General features: G+C 39.6%; 1 protein-coding gene across 3 annotated transcripts in view; it reads right to left on the bottom strand.

Moving 5' to 3' along the window:
* The window catches only part of SPATS2 (spermatogenesis associated serine rich 2), a 135,525-nt gene that overhangs the window by 102,553 nt on the left and 8,537 nt on the right, over positions 1 to 24,435 (bottom strand). Inside the window, exon 1 of one of the 3 annotated variants that reach the window (XM_087855817.1) lies at positions 14,706 to 14,865. The exons of the other annotated variants lie outside the window; for them this stretch is intronic. The gene's annotated coding sequence lies outside the window, so the exon portion shown is untranslated. Of the gene's footprint in view, positions 1 to 14,705; positions 14,866 to 24,435 lie in introns of those variants that run through there. 3 annotated transcript variants of the gene reach the window in all.

The raw sequence follows: 24,435 nt of genomic DNA, 5'->3' as shown, positions 1-24,435 counted from the left end.
CACACACACACACACACACACACAATGGAATATTTCTCAGCCATAAAAAAGAAAGAAATCTTGCCATTTGCAACGATGTGGATGGAGCTAGAGATCATTAAGCTAAGTGAAATAAGTCACTCCAAGAAAGACAAATACCATATGACTTCACTCATATGTGGAATTTAAGAAACAAAACAAATGAGCATAGGGGGAAAAAACAGAGAGAGGCAAACCAAGAAACAGCCTCTTAACTATAGAAAACAAACCAATGGTTACCAGAGGAGAGGTGGGTGGGAGAATGGGGGAAATAGGTGATGGGGATGAAGGAGGGCACTCGTGATGAGCCCTGGGTGATGTATACAAGTGCTGAATCACTATACTGAAACTAACAGTACACTGTATGTTAACTAACTGGAATTTTTTTAACTGGAATTTAATAAAAACTTAAAAAATAAATACTTCTTCAGGTCTTCATTTACTAATAAAGGTTCCCGTGTCACAGAAAACTTACATTAAATAAATGTGTATCCTTTTAATCTTTGTCAATTTAATTTTCAGACCCAGCCAGGGATCTTAAGAGGTCAAGGAAAACTTTTTCCTCTTCTACAGAGCCTAAGGTAGAGAAAGGCTTATATCATTGTGTAAGTGTGGCTTTTGTCTAACAGAGTGAACCCCTCAAAAAGATTCACAGAGAATTCTATGTTGAGAAACATTGTCATCTTGGACTTAAAAAGACAGTACAAAATAAAAAGACGTTTTTGGGGCAAACATCCCCTTCATGCTCAAACAATATGGTTTAGGAAATTACGCAGCTGCAAACAAAGGATACATTTTATGGAAAAGGAAGGCTAATTCAGAGGGCAAAACCAAGAGCTACGAAGGATGGTTCCTAGGCAATATAGCTGAGCCCTAATCACAGAAGTGACGATATGGGCCTGGCTGGATTTCAGATTTGCTGTGGAACAACAACTACTGTGTTCCTTACATTTTTCTTTATTTTTTAACAGAAGTGTCCATCCTGGTTATCTTACGCCTGTCTACTGTTGTATATTGGGTGGACTAGGGAGAGATAATATATCTCTTTAGCTTACAGGTCTTCAAAGTGAAAGTAATGGTACACAGGGAGCTATATGCAAGGAACAACATCCAAACAGCCTAACCTGCACCTGGATCTGATTTAGATGACAAGATCCCAGACTTCAAGCCTGAGCATGACGACATATCAGGTCAGACCCCTCTGTGCTCGCATGAGAAGGTTAGCATGGCCCCCACACAAGGATGACATGCAAATTCTCAAATTCGTGAAGTGTTCCATATTTAAAATAATGGTGTTCCATATTTAATGATGTTCCATATTTAATAAAATAAAGTGTTCCATATTAAAAAAAAAAAACCCTCTGAGAAGTGGTAAGTGTATTTTGCACTTGGGAGAAATGTAAATAATTTGTGGCCAGAAGAACAACCAAAGTGGCTTTGAAATATGTCTGCATATTCTTGACACTCTTCCCAGAAAGAGGTGGAGTCTAATTCCCTTTCCCTTGAGTATGGGTTGGCCTTAATGACTCACTTCTAATGAATAAAATGCAGTAGAAATGACATGGATTCTGAATTTAGGTCATAAAAGACAATACCCCTCCCTTCTGGCACTCTTATTCAGAACAAGTGCTTTTGGAGCCCTAAGCCTCCATGTAAGAACTCTCGCTACTACGAAGTCCCTATGCTGGGACTACACAGAAATAGAGATAGTGATCCCAGATCCTAGTTATTTGGACTTCCCTGCTCAAGTACCAGACCTGTGAGTCTAGAAGGAGAGAACACAAGGCCCATTAGACTACAAGTGCATGAAAGAACTTGTATAAGAATCACTTAGATAAGTCTAGTCAACACCCAGAACCTTGAGAATTTTGTGCCAGGTTTGAAGTGGTTTTGTTCCTTGGCAATAGATAACTTCAACAGCATGCCTGAAGACCCCAGCCTGAAATGCTGGAAGGTCAAACTTAGCCTGCCTTGCTATATATACGAACCAAATGACATCAAGCATCCTCTTCAGCTCTTCTAGTTCCTCCTGCTTCTCTCCAACACCCATTGAAATATTTGATTTGATCATGGTAAAAGATATTTTATGATTGATTTAACACACACACGATTACAATGTGACAATTAAGTTTCAAATTGTATGCCATTCTAGCTTTAAGTGTTATTTGAAATCACCTATACTTATACACACAGTCTGTTTCTTACTAGCATATTATTTCAGTTATTTTACAAATATTTTTGAAATGATTAAGTAATTTGAGACTGGTAGTCATACTACCTCCTCCACAACATAGCACTAATTTGTAGTGTCTTAAAATGTGGTTTTAACTGCAACAGAACTAGAGTAATCATCACTAATATATAATAACCACTATTTCTAAGGTCTCTTCATTTTTTTTTTTTTAAGATTTTATTTATTTGACAGAGAGAGAGACAGCCAGCGAGAGAGGGAACACAAGCAGGGAGAGGAAGAAGCAGGCTCCCAGTGGAGCAGGGAGCCCGATGTGGGGTTCGATCTCACGGATCACACCCTGGGCCAAAGGCAGACGCTTAATGACTGAGCCACCCAGGCACCCCGGTCTCTTCATTTTTTAAAAAAGAGGCATATTTTTTAAAGATTTTATTTATTTATGTATTTATTTATTTACGTATGTACCACAAGCATGGGGAGGGGCAGAGGCAGAAGGAGAGAGAATCTCAAGCAGACTCTGCTGAGCACTAAGCCTGATTTCACGACTCTGAAGATCATGACCTGATCCAAAATCAACAGTCAGACACTCAGCCGACTAAGCCACCCAGGCGCCCCAGGTCTTCTCATTTTTAAATGCTATGATCTAAATTCGGAGAAAATAAATCATCTGCATTTGAAGATACCCAATTCAATGTGTTTTAGATCACTGGCAGAGAACTTAATATTCACAGATTATAAACATGGTTAAGCTCACCTTCTACAGAGAAACTAAAACAACTGAGCCAAGAACTAATTGGCCCCAGCAGAGTGGAAGAAGATACTCTGGAACAGAAAGAGGAAGGAGGCCTGAGGTGAACATAACTTACTCTGAAAATTCTCCATTGTAAAAGCATTCCCAACTAGACATTTTAAGGAAAAAAGCCTTAATCATCTATGCCACCAAATAACTAAAACATCCTAAATTATTTAGCAGCAGTTTAATTAACCTTTTCTCGCTCTTCCGTAGACTGTCAAATGTTTGATTTTTCTACCAAGCAAGCACTGAGAAGAAAAAATCAAATATAATCACAATGAGCTGGAGACAAAATTTTAAAGAATAAAATATGTGTTCTGCTTTAGATGCGATTCTTCGACCACCGAGTATTACATACACCCAAAGTTTGGGTAACTAAAAGGGAAGAGAAGGTCAGTGTGCAAAAGTCTATTTAACCCACAATATGGCTGATTCTAAATATCAGCCTGGGTTCTGGGTCCTGATAGCACAGCCACTGAAAAGAAAAAAGGCTCTTTCTTACTCATAGGGCGAAAGTTGAGGCCCTAAACAAATTGTGAAATAAATAAAGGTCACTTCCCACAGAGAATCCATAACTACTTCATTCTTCCTTCCTCATGCAAAGGTCCCAGTCCTTCAATGAAACTGACTTTGGGTGTCAGAAAAACACTACACTTACTGAACTCAGTCACACTGAAGAATCAGTATTTGAGAGCTCCTAACCTTCCTCTGAGATTAAAGTCTGTAAATAGTATAATGTAACATAGTGGAAAACATTCTGGATTCCCCCCCCCAAAAATTCCTTTTAAGCTCTACATCAAAAAAATGTGCCCTTCTACTTACCACCCCATCTTCCAGTACCTAGTACAGGGATAAACAGATTAGTGAGCACTCAAAACTGTGCATAAATGAATCAGTATTTTGCCTTAATCTCCCATATAAGAAAGTTGCATTCTAGTTCCATTCTACCAGTAACAATCTACACAACCCTGGGGAAAGTACTTGCTCTCTCAAGCTTTAGATTCCAATATACAACATAAAATGAGGTGAGGTGGAAACTGGGAAAGAGGATTAGACATTAAGTCTCATGAGGGCAACAACTCTATCTTATTCAATACCTCTGTAACCCAGTCTAATAAAGTGGCTATGGTGCATTCAAATATATATTGAATGAAGTTTCTTCCAGCCCTGATTCCATAATTCTTTATCATTTGCTTAAATTATATTTGTTTGCTAAGCATGTATTATAAACTCCAACATTCCTTCTTTATACTCAGCTCAATTAACAGTAAAGGCCTTTTAAAACTAGAATACCAGGACGTCTGGGTGGCTCAGTCGGTTAAGCATCTGCCTTCAGCTCAGGTCATGATCCCAGGGTTTAGGGATCAAGTCCCACACTGGGCTCCTCACTCCGTGGGGAGCCTGCTTCTCCCCCTGCTTGTGCTCGCTCTCTCTGACAAATAAGATCTTTAAAAAATAATAATAAATTAATAAAACTAGAATACTTCTAAAATCTTCTCCACCTCTCCACACGGGTGCTTTGCATGACCGATATTATTTATCCCCTGGATGCAGCTTTTAAAAAGGTAAGATTTGGGGAGCTCCTGGTGGCTCAGTCAGTTAAGCATCCAACTCTTGATTTTAGGTCAGGTCATGATCTCAGGGTTGTGAAGTCGAGCCCTGTGTCTGGCTCTGTGCTGGGTGTGGAGCCTGCTTAGATTCTCTCTCTCCCTCTGCCCCCCCCCCATCACTCGCACACGCTCGCTCTCTCTCTCTCTCTCAAAATAAAAAATAAAAAAATAAAAATAAATAAAATAAAAAGGTAAGATTTGGACAAAGACAGAATGCCAGAAGCAATACAATTTTCCAGATTCTTCTGAGCTGGGTTTTGCAATTTAATTTTACTGTACTACTTAAATACACTATTAGAAGTCCCTGGAATAGTTAATCCATTGCAATCCAAAAATGTATTCCAAAGTCAAACCCAATGTATTATTATCTATTCTATATGTCCATCCTTTAGCATAAGTGATTGAGAACTGTATACATTTATTAAGGTTCATGCTTTTCACAGCATGCAACCGACAACTACCATCAACTCATTATTTAGAATTCTTTCTGTAACACCATATAAAAGCTGATATTTAAAAGCGTCTTGTGCCTTTGGAACACTATCATCTCCAATTTAGGTGTAGCCTTCAAAAAGCTGGCCTATCTCTGCTATCATGTAGTAATGCCTGCAATATTCAAGAACTTCAGCTTGAATAAGTTATTATGGTTGACATAGTCCCAAATTATCCTAATTATTAAAATCTAATAACTTTTGAAATATTAACCCATATCCTCACCACCAATCTACAGTTTGTACCCTGCCACTTAGCATTTACTTTATATTCATTCAGTCGCCTACTATGTGCCAGATATTGTTCTAGCCCAAGGGTCAGCAAACAAAAATTTTTAATAAAGGACCAGGCAGCAAATACTGTAGGCTTTACAGTCCATATGGTCTCTGTCACAATACTCAATTCTGCTGTTGGAGTGTGAAAGCAGCCACAGACAATATACTAATGAATGAGCATGGCTGTGTTCTAATTCAAGTTTATTTACAAGAACAGGCAGCTGGCCATTTCTGGCTTACCAGTCCCTATTCTAAACCTATGGGGAGACAGCAGTGAAACATATCTTTAAAATTAAAATTAAGGGCTCCTGGGTGGCTCAGTCGGTTCAGCATCTGCCTTTGGCTCAAGTCATGATCCCGGGGTCCTGGGATGGAGCCCTGCTTCGGGCTCCCTGCTAAGTGGGGAGTCTGCTTCTCCCTCTCCCTCTGACCGTCTCCCTGCTCGTGCTCTCTCTCACTCTCTCTTGCTCTCTAGCTCTTTCGCAAATAAATAAAATCTTCCAAAAAATTTAAAGTTGAAATTAATTAATTACACATGCAGATGCACACAGCCTTTCGCATGCTAACAAATGCTATGGAGAAAAATAAAGCAGGGTAAAGGAAATCAAGAGAGCCAGGGCCTCACTGATATGGTGACATTTGAGCCTTACTCCTAAAGAAAAAAGAGGAAAAGCCATGCTACCAACATAGGAGAAGCATTTCAGGAAGAGATAACAGGAAGTATAAAGGCTTTAAAGAAGGAACAACCTGGCATCTTAGAAAAACAGCAAAGATGTCACTGTGGCTGAAGGGACGTGAGCAGAGGAAAGGTTCATAGTAATTAGGCCAGAGAGGTAAACTGAGAACAGACTCTACAGTCTTTTAGGCCACTGTCAGAACTTTGTCTTTTATTCTGAGATGGAAAGCCACGGGAAGGTATTGAGCAAAAGGAGTGACAACCTAATTTGACTTTTTAGAGGATCACTCTGGATGTCTGTTGAGAACAGACTGTATAGAAACAAGGGCAGAAGCAGGGGAGTCAGTCAGAAGGCTAAATGCAATAATAATCCAGGAAAGAGAAGATAGCAGTTTGAGTCTTGGTGGTAGCAGCAGATATGGTGATCAGATTCAGTACGTATTCTGAAGGTAAAACATGATCAGATGTGAGATGTTACAGAGACAGAGGCATCAAGGATGATTCTCAGGTTTTAGGCTCAAGTAACTGGAAGGATAGTTTTTATGTCCTAATATGCAGATGGCTGTGGGAAGAAGCCTGGGGGAAACATGAAGTTTGAGATGCATATCAGACATCCACATGGAGACGTTAAGTAGGCAATAGGGCATACAAGTTTGAAGTTAACATACTCTCCCATTATGACTATTCCCAGTATGTTCAATCTTCCCAACAGGTACAAAATCCTTAAGAACAAAACCACCTCACTTTTCACTTTACTCACAAGTATTATCCTCAAGACTATCTGCTCCTACTTTATATACAGTTCTAATAAGATTAGATTTCTAGGTTCTGAATCTATAAAAGACAGAAGCAACAAATTTAAAGCAGGGGGAAAGCAGCTATAACTGATAGCTGACCAAGGAATAGATATTACAAAAAGCTGACAAAACCTAGAAATATCTAGCATTCTAAGATTATTTACTATAGGAACGAAGAGCTGTACAGAAATGTAAGTCAGTAGTCCCTGAAGCCCTTTTGTTATAGCACAAAATATTTCTAATTATCTTTAGTTATATTTCATGAAATCAATTTTTCAATAATATCATACATTTTTTAAAATATTGCTATTATAAATGGAAGAAATGGGAATGCCTGTGTGGATTAGTTGGTTAAGCATCAGCCTTTGGCTCAGGTTATGAACCGGGGTCCTGGGACTGAGTTCCACACTGGGCTCCTTGCTCAGCAGGGAGCCTGCTTCTCCTTCGGCCTGCCACTCCCCCTGCTTATGCTCTCTCTGGCTCTCTGACACATAAATAAAATCTTTTAAAAAGGGTGGGGAGGCACCTGGGTGGCTCAGTTGGCTAAGCGTCTGCCTTCGGCTCAGGTCGTGGTCTCAGGGTCCTGGCATCAAACCCTGCATCAGGCTCTCCGCTCAGCGGCAAGTCTGTTTCTCCCTCTCACTCTGTGATCACTTTCGCTCACTCTTATATAAAATCTTTAAACAAAAAATAAATGAATGAAACAAACAAATGGGTGGCTCAGTCAGTAGAGCATGTGACTTGATCTTGGGGTCAGGAGTTCAAGCCCCATGCTGGGTGTGGAGACTACTTAAATAAATAAACTTAAAAAAAAAAAAAAAGCTGGTGGGGGGAATGGTATATAAGAGTTAATATAGGGGCGCCTGGGTGGCACAGCGGTTGAGCGTCTGCCTTCGGCTCAGGGCGTGATCCTGGCGTTATGGGATCAAGCCCCATATCGGGCTCTTCTGCTATGAGCCTGCTTCTTTCTCTCCCACTCCCCCTGCTTGTGTTCCCTCTCTCACTGGCTGTCTCTATCTCTGTCCAATAAATAAATAAAATCTTTAAAAAAAAAAAAGAGTTAATATCAATTATTTGAAAATCTGATGTGTTATTCTCATCGGATTTGTTACAAGGGAGCAAATGAAATTACTTACATGAAAGTCACTGAATAAACATTTATTTTGGAGTCACCCTGTGCTGGAAATGATGGCTATAAGAAAAAGCAACCTGTCACAAGTTCAAGTCTCTTCTTGAGGGATGGAAATATAAACAACTAATTATAATATAATGTGATCAGTGGAATGAACACAGACTTTGAATTAAGATATCTGGGTTTGAATTTTGCCACTATTCTTGGCTTGCAGTTTGAATTGCTAACCATTCTTAACTTGCCAGCCATTCAAAAGCAGGTAGCAGGCCACAGTTGACCTCTGAACAGCAGTCTGTCAACCCCTGCTGTACAGGAATATTGGGGGTGAATATGGTGATCAGAACTGATGATTCTGTTCCCTATTTCCTGGGTAAGAAAGGTTTGGAAGTTGGAGAGACACAGATAGTCGAGCTGTGGCGGCTGGACAGGTAACTCTCCTCCCCATTCTCTTTGCCTCGCTTACTGCATCTCATCTTTTAGGTCTCTGCTCCCATGTCACTAACTCCAAAACCCGCACTCTTCCCCTCCCTACCTGATCTGAGACTAACCTGATGCTTTTACTACAGGCTTCCAAAGAACCCTCACTACAAAGCATTCGCATTAAATTATTAATTATTATTATTATTATTATTAATTCTGGTTTAACTGTCTTTCTTGCTAGATTGTAAATCCATGTCAATGGGAACCCTTCTACATGCTCAACATGATATCCTGAACATCTAGCCCAGGGCCTCGCACATAGTAAGTGCTTATACATAGTGACTGAAATGAATGAATCTCACAATAGTTGAGTTTCCCATCCAGCAACAGCTCTTTCAAGAACCTTTTAAAACACAAATCCTTGCAGGCACTTGGGTGGTTTAGTTGGTTGAGTGTTCAACTCTTGACTTCAGCTCAGGTCATGATCTCAGGTTCGTGAGATGGAGCCCATGACAGGATCTCCGCTGGGCATGGAGCCTGCTTAAGATTCTCTCTCCCCCTCTCTCTCTGGCCCTCCCACCCAGACTCCCTTGGGCTCTGTCTCAAATAAATAAAACAAAACAAACCACAGATCCTTGGGCAGATTCCCTCCTTCCAGACAGCACTTTACTCTCCCCTCCCAGGACACAGGTCAAACTCTTTCCCTCTTCTAACTCTGTTTCCTAGGCCAGATTTAAGAAATCTAAAGCTAACTCTCCCTGAAACCTCTTCCCTCCTTTCCCTTTTCAACCCTGATGGTGAGCATCCCTAATTCCTTATTGTAATCTTGCTGTCATTTCCCCAGGAAGCTAGTAACAGCATCATTTAACAGCTTCCAGAATATCTAGGATATTTAAGAATAGGGTACTAAAAACATGTAAATGATGTACTCTAAGTTTTCGATAAGAATGGGAAAAAAATAGAGGCAGAGCATGTAATCAACAGGGAACAGAACAGGAAATTCTAGTTTTTGACTGGCTGCATTAACAGCTTCTCACTGTAGACCACTTAGGCCCCAGGAGTAGAGAGCAAGTAATGGAGCTGCAGCTCCCCTGCCTGCCCCCAGCTTCTACACCAGCACCGGCAGGAGAAGTGAAGGAGCCCTTTACTCTGGAGCTTCTTGCCACACCTCCATCCCTCATCTGCTTACACTACAATTTGCCTGAGACATCAAGACTAATCTCATTATGATCTCTCCTTCTTTAGGTCACTCACAAGAATGCCAGGACTCTGGGGTCATTCCAAATCCCTAAACTCTCTTTCCCATATGGCTAAGTATATCCCCTTTCATGAACTGCTCCCCTCTCCTACTCCTCCTCAATTTCTGCTCCAACTGAAATCAAGTTGCTCTGAGGCCACTGCTCTCCCTACAGTCCTACCTGTGTTTGCTCCTCTCCCACACCCCTTATACTACTGGGCCTGGGGCAGAAGAGACAGGTATTCATGTTGTCCCTCACCTCTGCTTCCAGATTATTCCCCTTTCTTCCTTCCTAAAAAAGCTTCCTGTCAGATGATGCCACCACCTTCCACCCCTCTGTTGCATTCGTCTGGCTATGCCTGGACCACTTCTTCTCAAGCCTCCCAGATTTTCGTTCCTATCTCACTGGCCTGTCATACTTCCAAGTGCTTCACTCACTCACCTAGATGACTGTTGTGATATTTGGCCTTCTCAGTTTCTTGACCTCCTCATGCGCAAACAACCTGCCCTCTACCCTACTGTAGCCACTCACTCCCTCAATCAATATCCTGTCCTAGAACTTGCCAACACAGTAACTATAATCCCTCCATAATCTCTACTTCATCTGCACCCCACCCTCCAATCACCACTCCCTCTTTTCAGGCTGCTCCCTCTAGCACCCCAACTCCAACAATACTTTGACCCCACCAGGACTTACAAACCATTGATTCCACTCTGCTCTCAGGTCTTCATCTCCTGCCTTAGTTTAGAGTTCAAAGTCCATTAATAGTTTAGATTGAGGTCCACTCTCTCGCACACACCTCAAGTGTCCTGCCCCCTCCCTCATTTCATCATACTTGCCTGACAGAACATCCACCCTTATTAAATAGAACTCCCTGTCAAACAACTAAACACTTCAGGACATTCCAGAGACAAATGGAAATTTAAAAACTGCCAGGAAACTGGATATTAAGGAATTCTTAAAATTTTTGGTATGGTAATGGTATTTTTTGCAAGCATCCATATCTCTTAGAAATATGAAATATTTGTGCATAAAATATGATATCTGGAGTTGCTTCAAAATAATATGGAAGGCTGGAAGGAGGTAAGTGTACAGATACAACAAGATTGGCCACTAGTTACTATCTACTGATGCTGTGTGATGAGTACATGATGGCTCTATTTTGTGTATTTGAAGTTTTCCCTAACAACATATTAAAAAAAAAAATACAATTGTCTCACTACTCTTTGCCTATACCATGAAGCTAAATGTGGCTTTGAAATGAAAAAAAACAAAAACACATACTCACACATCCATACTAAACAATCTCACTTAACATTCACAATCACTAACTTCAAATGGCGTCTTAGCTCAACATGACAATCCTACGACTTCTGCCTTATCCATTCATTCTCCCACTTCCCTATAGGTCCATTTCATGTCATTTCCTCTCTCCTCAAGCCATCAACACCTCCTCTCCATCTTCACTCCTGGCTGCTGCCCTTCCTTCCATTTTCTCAGTGAAACAGGAAGCACTCGCTACCACTACCAGCATGAGTTCCTGTTTGCCATGTCTTCCCTGTTATTTACTGTGGATGAACCAACCGCTCCTGTCTAAGGCCAATACCTCCACTTGGATACCAGATCCCAGTGCCCAGCATTTCCCCATCCCCACCTCTACATCAGCACTGCTTCCTTCTCTATGGACCCTCTCCATCAGCATTATATAAACACATTCTTAATTCTCCCACTTTATTTTTTTTTTTTTACTGAGGTATAATTGATACATAACATTATAGCTGTTTCAGGTGTACAATTATTTCTTCCATTTTAAAAGACAGCTCTTTGGGGCGCCTGGGTGGCACAGCGGTTAAGCATCTGCCTTCGGCTCAGGGCGTGATCCCAGCGTTCTGGGATCGAGCCCCACATCAGGCTCCTCCTCTATGAGCCTGCTTCTTCCTCTCCCACTCCCCCTGCTTGTGTTCCCTCTCTCGCTGGCTGTCTCTATCTCTGTCAAATAAATAAATAAAAAATCTTAAAAAAATAAAAATAAAAAAAATAAAAGACAGCTCTTTAACCCCAATTTCCCCTCCAGTTATGTATCCATTTCTCTGCTCTCCATGACAGCAGAACTCCTAGAAGAAGCTGTCTATCCCTACTGTCTTCAAATTCCTCTCTTCCCTTTCTCTTTCAAAATCACCCCAATGGGCTTTTATTTCCTGATTATTCCACCAAATCCTCTCCTATCAAGTTCAGCAACAACTACCAAATTGCTAAATCCGATGATCAATGTTCAGTTTTCATCCTATTTATATAGCTGTAACATCTGGCATACCACACGTATTCTTATTTTGTCCAAACATTACCCTTTCCAGAACGTCAGCTCAGTGAGGATAGGGACATTTCTTCTGTTCACAGTTACCTCTCTAGCACTGAGAAAGAACAGTGTCTAGTACATGGTACCATATTCCACTGATTCTAAAATGGCTTTTCCCCCATCTTTTAACATCTCTGAAATCCAGAAGCAACTGATGACATCTTTCAGCTGTTATATTTCTTCAAAGCACCTATGACACTACGAACCCCAAACAACCTTTAATTAAAATCTCTGCTTGAGTGTTTTGTGCCACTTGAGTATCTGGTGTGAATTCCAACTGAGAACCAGTTCAAATATCCAAGAAAGTTTTTCCCCCTCCTACACAACACCAGGACTGAGACATGCCTTCTGTCACTTTCTGTGTGGTGGGTTTATTTCTCATTTACATTTTCATGTAGTTTCCAGCTTTACGTAGGGCCTTGTAGAGACTACCCATCCTGGGCCTATTTTCTTTTTTTAGTAGTACATAAAATAGTGATGCATCTTACAACTGATAGTACCAAAATAGCAATACAAGCATATTATTTACAGAAATAGAAATAAATACAAAAAAAGTGTTAACTAAAAAAGCTAAAAGTGTCTCTCAGGAAAGTGAAATAAATGAGGAAAAGAGCTTTTTTTAAAACAAATTTTACAGAACTATTTCCTTCTACACACTATACACACATATAACTTTGACAAAAATGAATCCTAAAACCTAAATAAAAGAAAAAAATTAAATAATCTTTGAGAAAAACGGAGGAGACAGGAAAATGTATGTGGACATGGGGGAAAAAAGCTGAGGTCAGAAGGTAGGAAGCCCTTGAGTCTATCTGGCAAGGGCAGAATAACGAGAAAGGACAAAAACAAAGGGAAGAACAGTTCTGCAAGAAGGACTGAACACAAAGCATGCTGAAACAGCCTAAGATTTAAAAAAAAAAAAACCAAAATGGGTTGTTTAATTGAAATTGTAGGGAATAGTACAGAAATAGACCTTTTCAACTGAGCTCCATATTACCCGTATTACCTAACGTCCATCTCCATCTGGATATCCATTTATCATATTCACTTGCATATACAGGATTCCATTTACTTAAAATAGAAGATACAAACTAAACTAGTGACAGAAAGCAAATTAGTGATTGCATGGGGGCTGGGAGGCAAGGGAAGTGGAGGAGAGGGCATGCCAAAGGAAACGAGAAAACTTTGGGGGGTTATAGATAACGTTCATTTTCTTGACCCTGATGATAGTTTCACAGTGTATGTCAGAATTCATCAAATTGTCCACTGTAAATATATTAGTTTATTCTATGTCAATTACACCTCAAACCAACGGTATACAGTTGGCTCATAAAAAACAAGACAGAGCCACAGATCAGAAGAACACTTGCAATGCATACAACTACAAAGGATTAGAATCCAAATGTATTAAGAATACTTATCAGTCAGTTTAAAGCAAAAACAAACAACTCAATAGAAAAATAAGCCATGACAATTAACAAATAATACACAAGAGAGGAAACTTAAAAGACAAAAAACAAATTGAAATATGTTCAAACTCACTAACAGTGGAGGAAGGGCAAATTAAAACATAAAATAGTATGACACTCATAAGATCAGCAAAAGTTATAAAGACCCAATAAAATTCAGGATTGTCATAGAGCAAAATGAATTCTATATACTACTGATGAGTGCATAAATTGAAACAACCTCTTTGGAAAGCATTTTGATGATATCTATAAAGTTGAACATGCATAAAACTTAAGACCCAGAAACTCTACTCTCACTCATCAGGATAAGGAAACATGTAGAAGGTTCACATTACAACATTATTTGTGATGGTTAAATATTGGTTAAAAAAAGGGGAGGGGCACCGGAGTGGCTCAGTCGGTTAAGCATCTTGGGGTCCTGGAATGGAACCCCATGTCAGGGTCCCCACTCCACGGGGAATCTGCTTGTCCCTCTCCTTCTCCCTCTGCCCCTCCCTCTTATTGTGCTCGCTCTCTCTCTCAAATAAATAAAATCTTAAAAACAAACAAACTTGGGGCGCCTCAGCGGCTCAGTCGGTTAAGTGTCTGACTCTTGATTTCAGCTCAGGTCACGATCTCAGGGTTGTGAGATAGTGCCCTGTGTAGTGTAGGGCTCTGCAGGGAGTCTACTTGGGATTCTCTCTCCCTCTCCCTCTTCCCCTCCCCCCCACTTGCAAACACATGTGCTCTCCCTCTCAAATAAAAAAATCTTTTAAAAAATTAAAAAAATAAAATGTAACTGAACACCTACAGAAAACTTAAAATAAACTAGAGCTACATTTATTAACAAGGAACAAATCTCAAAAACCATGCTGAGCAACAAAAACAAACTGCCAAAAGATAAGCACACTATGATGCTGCATTTATAAAATTTAAAAATTAAAACACTGTTTTCCTTCTAAGAAGCCACAGATAAGACACATTATTATCTGACAAACCACCAAGAAAAAACTCTCTAGTTAAACTATAATCAGTTGTAAAAATACATCACAAATGCAAAGATTAAATGGGGAGTTGGGGAAATATGCATCTTAGAACCAATGAAATACTCTTCTTTATAGTTTGTGTACATACATATACATAGTAAAAATTTTAAAACCATGCAAGAGACTGTCACTGAATATGTTATAGTAGCTACCTCTGGGGAAAAGAGGGCAACATAACTGCCATGTTTTCTTTAAAAAAAAATCTGGGGGCACCTGGGTGGCTCAGTCAGTTAAGCATTTGCCTTCTGCTTGAGTCATGATCCTGGGGTCCTGGGATCGAGTCCTTCATCAGGCTCTTTGCTCAGCAGGGGGCCTGCTTCCCCCTCTCCCTCTGCTGCTCCCCCTGCTTGTGCTCTCTCATTCTCTCTGTTGGATAAATAAATAAAATCTTTGAAAAAATAAAAATTAATTAATTAATTAAAATCAGGGGGGCTGGGTGGCTCAATCAGTTGGGTGTCTGCCTTCAGCTCAGGTCATCCTGGGATCAAGCCCCACATCTGGCTCCCTGCTCAGCAGGGAGCCTGCTTCTCCCTCTCCCTCTGCCTGCCGCTCCCCTTGCTTGTGCTCTCTGTCAAATGAATAAATTAAATCTTTAAAAAAAAATAAAAATCTACGGCACGCTGGGTGGCTTAGTCTGTTGAGCATCTGACTCTTGCTCCAGCTCAGGTCTTGATCTCATGGTCATGAATTTGAGCACCATGCTGGGTTCCACACTGAGCATGGAGCATACTTTAAAAAAAAAAAAAAAAAATCTGGGCACCTGGATGGCTCAGATGGTTAAGGGTCTGCCTTCGGCTCAGGTCATGATCTCAGGGTCCTAGGATCAAGCCCCACGTCAGGTTCCCTGCTCAGCAGGGAGCCTGCTTCTCCCTCTCCCTCAACTGTTCCTCCCATTCCCCCACTTGTGCTTTCTCGCAATCTCTGTCAAATAAATAAAATCTTTCAAAATAAAATCTGATGCCCAAATTGTGGTCTTTAAATAACATTTCCCAATAAAGAAATTAGGACTTGTTAGAGAAATGGCTGATTCCAGGTTTATAGAAGGAAATAAACATGAAACTGGGATATTTTCTTGTGCCTAAAAGCAAGAAAGCTATCCAACAACTATCAGGGTCTCATTAAAAGAACACAGGAGTCAACTTAAATGGGTCCCACCACACTAAGATAGGACAACGTGAACACCAATAAGATTAATGTCTATAGTGCCTGAAATACATCAAATACATAAAAATCCACTGACCATAATCATACTCTAAAACACAAAAAAACTCATTGGTCACTTTTGGAGGTTAGTAGGAACTAACACATTTCATTATTCTAAATATTGATGAAAAGAAAGAACCAAAGCATTTATTCTGCCTCTTCTGTATAAACCTTATTTCAGAGTAATCAAAGAGTTAATGAAGGAAAATTCCACTTTATAGAAGGATTCCAGCGCATAAATACAGAATAATAACAGCATTAGAAAATCGCTATTTTGTAAGCCTTAATGAAAGAATGGATCTAGGCAACAATCATCGGTGGCTGCAAAAACCATTAGATAAAAGACTCATGGAAAACTTTTAGAAGAGAATGGATCATGACAGTATCCAAACCCACTGATGAAAAGAAGGGAGTGGGAAGGATAGATGATACTAAGAATGGAAAAAATGTTGATAATTGCTGAAGCTAGATGAGGATACATGGGAATTCATTATATTCTTTCTACAAGTGTGGAATGTTGAAAACTTCCACAGTAAAATAAGTCAATTTGAAAAAAAAGATATGAAGCAAATTGGCATAAGATGAGACAGAGCATAGATGTTTCTATATTATTCTTTATTTTTAATCTGTGCATTTGAAATACTTTACGGTAAGCAAGATTTAAAGTAAAACCAAAATACCAAACAATAAAAACAGATTGGGGGGGGGGAGATAGAAGGAATGTGATTTAAGGCATTCCAAGGTTCTTGTATTATTCAGAAAGGCAGGGATATTAATTTTAGAGAGCAGTATGTCTGCATGTTAAAATTTTAAGGGTTAATTACTAAAAAGAGAAATACAATGTTCAACTTCAAAATCAATAAAAGAAAAAAGGGCTCTCGGGGTACCTGGGCGGCTTGGTTGGTTGAGCGTCTGACTTCAGCTCAGGTTGTGGTCTCGGGGTCCTGGGATCGAGCCCTTGTGTCGGGCTCACCGCTGGGCAAGGAGTCTGCTTGTCCCTCTACCCCTCCCCACTCGTGTTTTCTCTCTTTCTTTCAAAAAATAAATAAAATTAAAAAAAAAAAAAAAGGAAAAAGGGCTCTCTCTACATATATGTAACAGAAACTAAATAAGAAGCATGGTTAAAAAAATAAACTAAAATGGCAGAAGTAAGTCTAAAACTATCAGTAATCACACTAAATAAGAAAAGCTTACACTTATCCAAAGACAGACTATCTGATTGATTTTTTAAAAAATCCAACTATGTACAGATTACCAAGATACACTTAAAGCAAAGTTAGCCAGAAATTTGTGAAATTAAAACATATACTACACAAATATTAATCAAAAGAAATCTCAATATTATTAATATTAATATTAATAGCAGACACAATAAGATTTAAAGCAAAAATCATTAGGGGCGCCTGGGTGGCACAGCCGTTAAGCGTCTGCCTTCGGCTCAGGGCGTGATTCCGGCGTTGTGGGATTGAGCCCCACATCAGGCTCCTCCACTATGAGCCTGCTTCTTCCTCTCCCACTCCCCCTGCTTGTGTTCCCTCTCTCGCTGGCTGTCTCTATCTCTGTCGAATAAATAAATAAAATCTTTAAAAAATAATAATAATAAAATAAAGCAAAAATCATTAACACATAGTCATCAGAAGAAAGTCCACAGGGTTCATCACAAGAAAACTACTTACTTCTGGAGTGAGATATCCCTCCCTGACATGCACAGATGTTTAAAAAGAGGGTGTAAGTACTTGGAACAAAAATGTCCTTCCTGAGATCCTGCCACTTACAACAACATGGATGAACCTGAAGGACATTATGTTAAGGGATAAGCCAGAAACGAAAAACCCTGCATGATCTCACTTCTACGTGGAATCTAAAGAAGTCAAATACATAGAAACAGAGAGTAGAATGGTGGTTACCAGGGGCAGGAAGGATGGGGGGGGGGGGGATACTGGTCTAAGGGTACAAAGTTGCAGTTTATAGGATGAATAAGCCCAGAGATCTAATGTACAGTATGATGATTAGAGTTAATAACACCCTACTGAATACTAGAAATTTGCTAAGGGAGAAGATTTCAGGTTTTCGCATCCCATACACACACACACAAAAGGTAATTATATGAGAAAATGGTAGTGACTATGGTAATCATTACACTGTCTATATGTATATCGAAACATCATGATATACACCTTAAATACAATTTTCATTTTAAAAACTAATTAAAATTTAAAATAAGCATGCTCTTCCCTAGGATCCAGGACTCTTTGCCCTTCCTTCCCTCCCAACACTCACACCCTTAGCTCAGAATCCGCCTGCTATCAGTCCTAATCTCTTCATTTACTTTATCTGTTTATGTGGTCCATCAAAAGAAGCCCCAGACTTTCAGACCTCTCATCTCCCATATTCAACCCCCACACAGTTCTACACATCCCCTGCTCTGTCCCTATGTGCCACACCTCTCTCCAAATTTTGAAACTCTTCCACTACATTTTCAACTTCTACTCTCAACATTTCCTTCAACTTCTTACTCTAATTAAAACCTGGTTCTCCTGTGAGGCCATATTTCCCTCTCAGCCCTCAAGTGGTGAAAGTTCTCTTTCCCACACCCTTCAAACCATATTGGACCCGGGGGTAAGGAAAGTGTCCTCTATGCTCCTCACCGACGCTTCTAAATCAGTCTCCTTCCCTTTTGCCTAAAAAACCCCTCCACTCTGAATTACCATGTGAAAACTCTATAACCCCTCACCTGGCTGTAATGGCTAATTTTATGTGTCGGCTTGACTGGATCATGGGGTACCCAGATATACCCAAATATGTGGGTAAAGACCACACCTGGATGTGTCTGTGAGGGTGTTTCAGATGAGATTAGCATATGAAGTGGTAGACTCCGTTAAGCAGATGGCCCTCCCCAATGTGGGTGGGTATCATCCAATCCATCGAAGGCCTGAATAGAATAAAAAGGTAGAGGAAGAAAGAATTCCTTCTCTCTCTGCCTGACTGCTGAACTAAACTACCTATCAGTCTTCTGCCCTCGGACTGGGACTTAACGCTAGTGGTGTTCCTAGTTCTCAGGCCTTTGGTCTTGGACTGGAATTTACACCACCGACTTTCCTGGGTCCCCAGCTTGCAGACATCAGATCATAGGACTTCTCAGCTCTCATAATTGTGTGAACCAATCCTTATAATAAATCCCATTCTAGACAGATACAGATATGAATGCAGATATAAAGATACAGATGAGAGAGAGAGAGATCGATCCTATGGGTTTTCTCTGGAAAACCCGAACACTCTCTCCACAACACAGATCCTATCTTAAGTCTCAGTGATTTCACATACATGATCTTTCTAATACCCCATGTCTCTGAATTCCTTGGTTCCAATGATCTTGTCTTTCACCCATGCATGATGCCTCCATGATCTCTATTTTTGTATCCTACTGCCTGACCATGACCTACAATCTTTATAGCTCTGTCTCTCATGTACCCCAATTCCAACATCTTTTGATCTCAATTCGACCTTCGATTCACTGATTCTACCATCTTTTCACGTTTTAACTACTCCACGTCCTCCTTTTCCTGCTTACCCAGTTTAAATTCCACAATTTAAGCCAGTATATTATCATAATCAGTTCCTTGCATATATGCTCTATTTCCTTGACCCTCTCATGTTTTATTCCACTATCTTGGTAAAAATCTTTCTCAGGTTAAATCCACTCCAAACACACACCCCTGCAGCTCAATATGGCTGAAAGAAAAAAACTCATACTCATCTCACTTTAAATTCATGACCACATGCCTAAGGGCCCTTAATGCCACCTGGAAATCATACACTACTTCCCTGATGCAGCCATTCTCCCACTCTCCCAAACATTCACACCTTCCCCTCCCTCAACAAACCTCCATCATTTCCTCCCCACCCCCACGCTCAGCTGAGCACTCTGATCCCTAATTCACTAAGAGTATTACAACAGTCAAAAGAAAACTTGCACAAACTTCTACCAAATCAAACCCCCTACTTGATGGGTGGGTCTGGGATATATTTTGAAGACGTAACCAATAAGGTTTGGATATGGGCCTGATGTGAGGTATGAGGAAGAGAAGGGAATCAAAGATGACTTTTAAGTCTTTGCTAAAATATTACTTTCTCAACAAGGCCTTCCCTACCACCTTCAGTGTCTGTCTCACACACACACACACACACGCACACACACACACACACACACACACAGAGTCACATGCTTACAGAGTGTCCCTTATCTCCTTTCTTGTTTTTTTATTTTGGGGGTGTTTTCAATACCAATTATCACCAACTTAAATACTAAACATTCTACTCCTTTGGTTAGTATTTGCCTTCCCCTACTAAAATATAAGGCAAGGATTTTTATCCTCAGTTCACTCCTGTGTGTCAGACAGACATTCATTAAATTTTGTTAAAGAAATGAAATGTCTCTAGCATGAGCAAATGAATAAATGGTGTCATTTACACAGGAAAAAGAATACCTTCATTTTTTTCTTTTTTAAGTAGGCTTTATGCCCAGCGTGGAGCCCAACACAGGGCTTAAACTCACAACCCTGAGATCAAGACCTGGGCTGATGATATCCCAGAGTTGGACACTTAACCGGATGAGCCACCCAGGAGCCCCCAGAAAAATTATTCCGTTAGAGTGGGAAGAATCATAGTCTCTGTACAAAGGAGCCTGTAATTTATTGAAAGACAATGAAACATACATTTCAACACATTAGGATTCCATAATCTATTAAATGTATGATAAAAGCAAAACTGAAGAATATTCTATGATTCCATTTTTATCAAGTGTATGCTTTTGTATGTACATACACATTTGCACACACACACAACACATACATACATATATGTTTCTGCTCTACAGAAAAAGTTCTGTAAGGAAAAATACCAAACTGTTAGCCTGTGAGCTAAGAAAGGTAATATGCATGGGGAATGAGAGTGAAGAGAGGGTGAGAAGACTTTTGCTATTCACTTTAAACGTTTTACAATAAACATATTACTTTTGTAATTTAAAAGAGAGAGAAGGAGGGGCGCCTGGGTGGCTCAGTCAGTTAAGCCTCTGTCTTCCGCTCAGGTCATGATCCCAGGGTCCTGGGATGGAGCCCCGCCTCAGGCTCCCTGCTCAGTGGAGAGGGAGAATAAGGCTCTCCCTAAATAAAATCTTTAAAAGAGAAAGAGAGAAAGAAAACATTTTCTTCTCAAAAAGAAAAAGAAATTATATTTAACAGAGCAATATCCAGAGTGTAAAAAACTTCCACAAAACAAACCAAAAACCCAATTTAAAAATGAGCAAAGTACATAAAAAGACAATTCACAAAGAAATACAGTCAATAAACACATAAAACATACTCAACCTCATGTTTAATCAGGGGGAAAAATGCTTTCATTTGTCAGATAACAGCCAAAGTTGTAAGTGTCTAAGCTCATTATCTACGACTACTGGTAGGAGTATAATTTGGAAGGTTTTTTTAAGTAATTTAGTGAGCGACAAAGTAAATAATGTTATAATCCAAAGAATAAATTCCTGAGTCCATGATGATGCAATTAAATCAAATAAATAAATGGGAACAAAGTACATGTCTCCTTACAGAAAATTTCTAATTAATAAATGTAGAAGTAATGAGAGAAATAGAAAATAACCATTTCAATACCACAGTAATAACTGCTTTAGGCAAGATCCACTGAGGAATGCTAAAATTAATAGGTGGAACTTTTAAAGAGAAACGGTATATTTGGATAGTCTCAAAGTATCTCCATAAAATATTTTTTTATGACTGTGGAGGTTTAAACATGTGTCCAAATTCTTTGATATTTCTCCCTCCAGCAGATGGAACTTAATTCTCCTCAAGAGAAAAGCAGAAATTTTCCAGTGCAGAAACCTGGCAGACACCACCTTTATCAAGTCATCAAGGTTAACATCACCAATAATAAGACATGTTGATATCGTCTATCCCCCACCATACGATGCAATGAGAAAGGCCCATCACCTCTGTGGTATTCTTACCCAAAACCCATAACCTTTGAGTATCAGAAAACATCAGACAAACATATATTTAGGGATGTTCTACAAAATGCCTGACCAGTACTCTTCAAAGTGTCAAGACAGTGAAAAAGACAAGAAAAAAAAGCAGACACTGCCACAGATTGCAGGACACTATAAAGAGACATGCTGGCTAACTGCAACATGGGATCTTGGATTGGATCCTAGAACTTTTTAGGACATTAGTGGAAAAACTGAAGAAACCCAAATCGTTTATATAATTAATGCTATTGTACCAATGTTAATTTCTTAGTTTTGATAAATGTACTATGGTTATGACAGATGTTAACATTAGGGGAAGCTGGGGGAAGACTATATGGGAGCCTTCTGTACTATCTACTCTTCGGCAAACCTAAAATTATTTAAACCAAAAAGTTTTTTTTTTAAAGCAATTTGGCAGTATTCACCAAAATTTTTAGAAGAATATACCCTTTTATACCCTTTCACCCAGCATTTCACTTCTAGCAACCCAGAGAAACCCTCACATAGATCTAACAAGAAATTTATTTAAAAAGTGTTCACTGAAGCATTGTTAGAAAATGGCAAGGCAGGGGCACCTGGGTGGCTCAGTCAGTTAAGCATCAGTCTTTGACTCAGGTCATGATCTCAGGGTCCTGGGATCAAGCCCCGTATCCAGCACCCTGCTCAGCGAGGAGTCGGCTTCTCCCTCTGCCCCTTCCCCTTGTTTGTGCTCACACACACTCTCTCTCTCTCAAATAAATAAAATCTGAAAAAAAAAACCTGCAAGGGACACACACACACATATATCAACTGAAAAATGATTACATAAAATGCATATTACAGAATAAACACCATACAGAATAAAATGGATCTGTATATAATGTGAAAAAATCTCCAAGATATATTAAGTTATAGAATATATAAAATAACATAAAAATAACACATACCTAAAATAATTTTTATATAAGTACATAAATGTAAATGGGAACTATTCAAAAGAGTACTCAATAGGCTTACGACAGGACTGCCTCTGGAGAGAGGAATGTTCTTGAAGAGGAGAGTTATTCCTTAGTAAGGACAAGATTAAGGATCAAAATAAAGGGACCTTTCATTTTTTGGTCTGTATATTTCTATAATACTTGAATTTTTATCAATACTTCTAATCTACTCTACAATAAAAAAATAAGGAGGTAAGTAAGCATTTCATATATTATAAAAAGTCTTGTGTCAGCCCAGAAAAACTCTGAAAGGATATATAAAAAAAAGTATTATCAGTGATGGCCTTTGAGGAAGAGAACTAGAGAAACTCTTTTCACCACTTACCTCTGTACTGTTCCATTTTGTTTAAAATTTAAAAAATTTTTAAAAATTTAACGTGCATTTTTTTAGGGAGTCCCTGGGTGGCTCAGTCGTTAAGCATCCAACTCTTGATATCAGCCCGGGGTCATGATCTCAGGGTCGTGAGATCGAGCCCAGCATTGGGCTCTGTGCTGGGCATGGAGCCTGTTTGGGATTCTCTCTCTCCCTCTGCCCCTGTCCCCCACTCACTCACTGTCTCTCTCTCTCTCTCTTTCTCAAAAAAAAAAGAAAAAGAAAAAATTAATGTGCATTTTTTAAAGTACACTATGCCAAGTGTTATTATGAAAGTATGTAACAGATTTCAAAGCTCAAAAGAAGGGGTGTTTAGTCTGCCTGAGAGACTTAGGAGAGTCACCAACGGATTTATTTAGAAAGCATTCCAGGCAGCGTTTATGGAATGGGCAAAGGCACAGAGGCAATCAAAAAGATAGGAGGGTTCAGAGCTACAGCACATAGGAATAAAGCTTGGGAGTACAGGGGGAGTGCGCCTTGGTGGGGATCTGAGTAATCACCAGTCCCTGAAAGCACACACTTCCCTTTGCTACCTTTCCCAAGAAAATAACCAAATTTAGACTTACATACAGTTTTCGGTATGTTCTGCCTAAAGCTTCTGCCCCACTCCAAATCATGATATACTGAAATAAAATACTATAAACCTGGGGCGCCTGGGTGGCTCAGTCGTTAAGCGTCTGCCTTCGGCTCAGGGCGTGATCCCGGCATTATGGGATCGAGCCCCATATCAGGCTCCTCCGCTATGAGCCTGCTTCTTCCTCTCCCACTCCCCCTGCTTGTGTTCCCTCTCTCTCTGGCTGTCTCTCTCTCTGTCAAATAAATAAATAAAATCTTTTAAAAATTTTTTAAAAATTAAAAAATATATATCCAGAATAGGTCAATTCATGGAGACAAAAAGCACATTGATGGTTACCAAGAGATACAGCCAGAGGAGAATGAAGAGTGACTGCTTAATGGGTACAAGGTCTCCTTTGGGGGTGAGGCAAAAGTTCTGGAAGTACATAAGGTGATAGCTGTACAACACTGTGATGTACTAAATACCACTGAACCGTATACTTTAAAGGGTTAATTTTATGTTACGTGAATTTCACCTAAAAATATTCAACACTCATGAGAACTCTGTTGTCATGGGATTACTACTGCACCAATTTTACAAATTCAGAAACACAGGCTCAGAGAAATTACAAGATGACCAAGTCCCAGAGGGTAGAGGAACAGAGATTCGCAGCCAGATCTGTGTGCCAGATTTGTGATCTTTCTTTTTTTTTTAATGTTGACAGACTATACCCCCTCTCACCAACAACTAATTTTATGCCCAGCTATCTATAATCATATTATATTAGCAACTCCTACGTG

Source organism: Ursus americanus, chromosome 25 (assembly GCF_024610735.1).
Source record: "Ursus americanus isolate L20-20 chromosome 25, mUrsAme1.1.p, whole genome shotgun sequence".
In the NCBI taxonomy this organism is placed as follows: Eukaryota; Metazoa; Chordata; class Mammalia; order Carnivora; family Ursidae; genus Ursus; species Ursus americanus.
The sequence above is the reverse complement of the archived record's forward strand: the minus strand, read 5'-3'. Positions and strand labels throughout refer to the sequence as shown.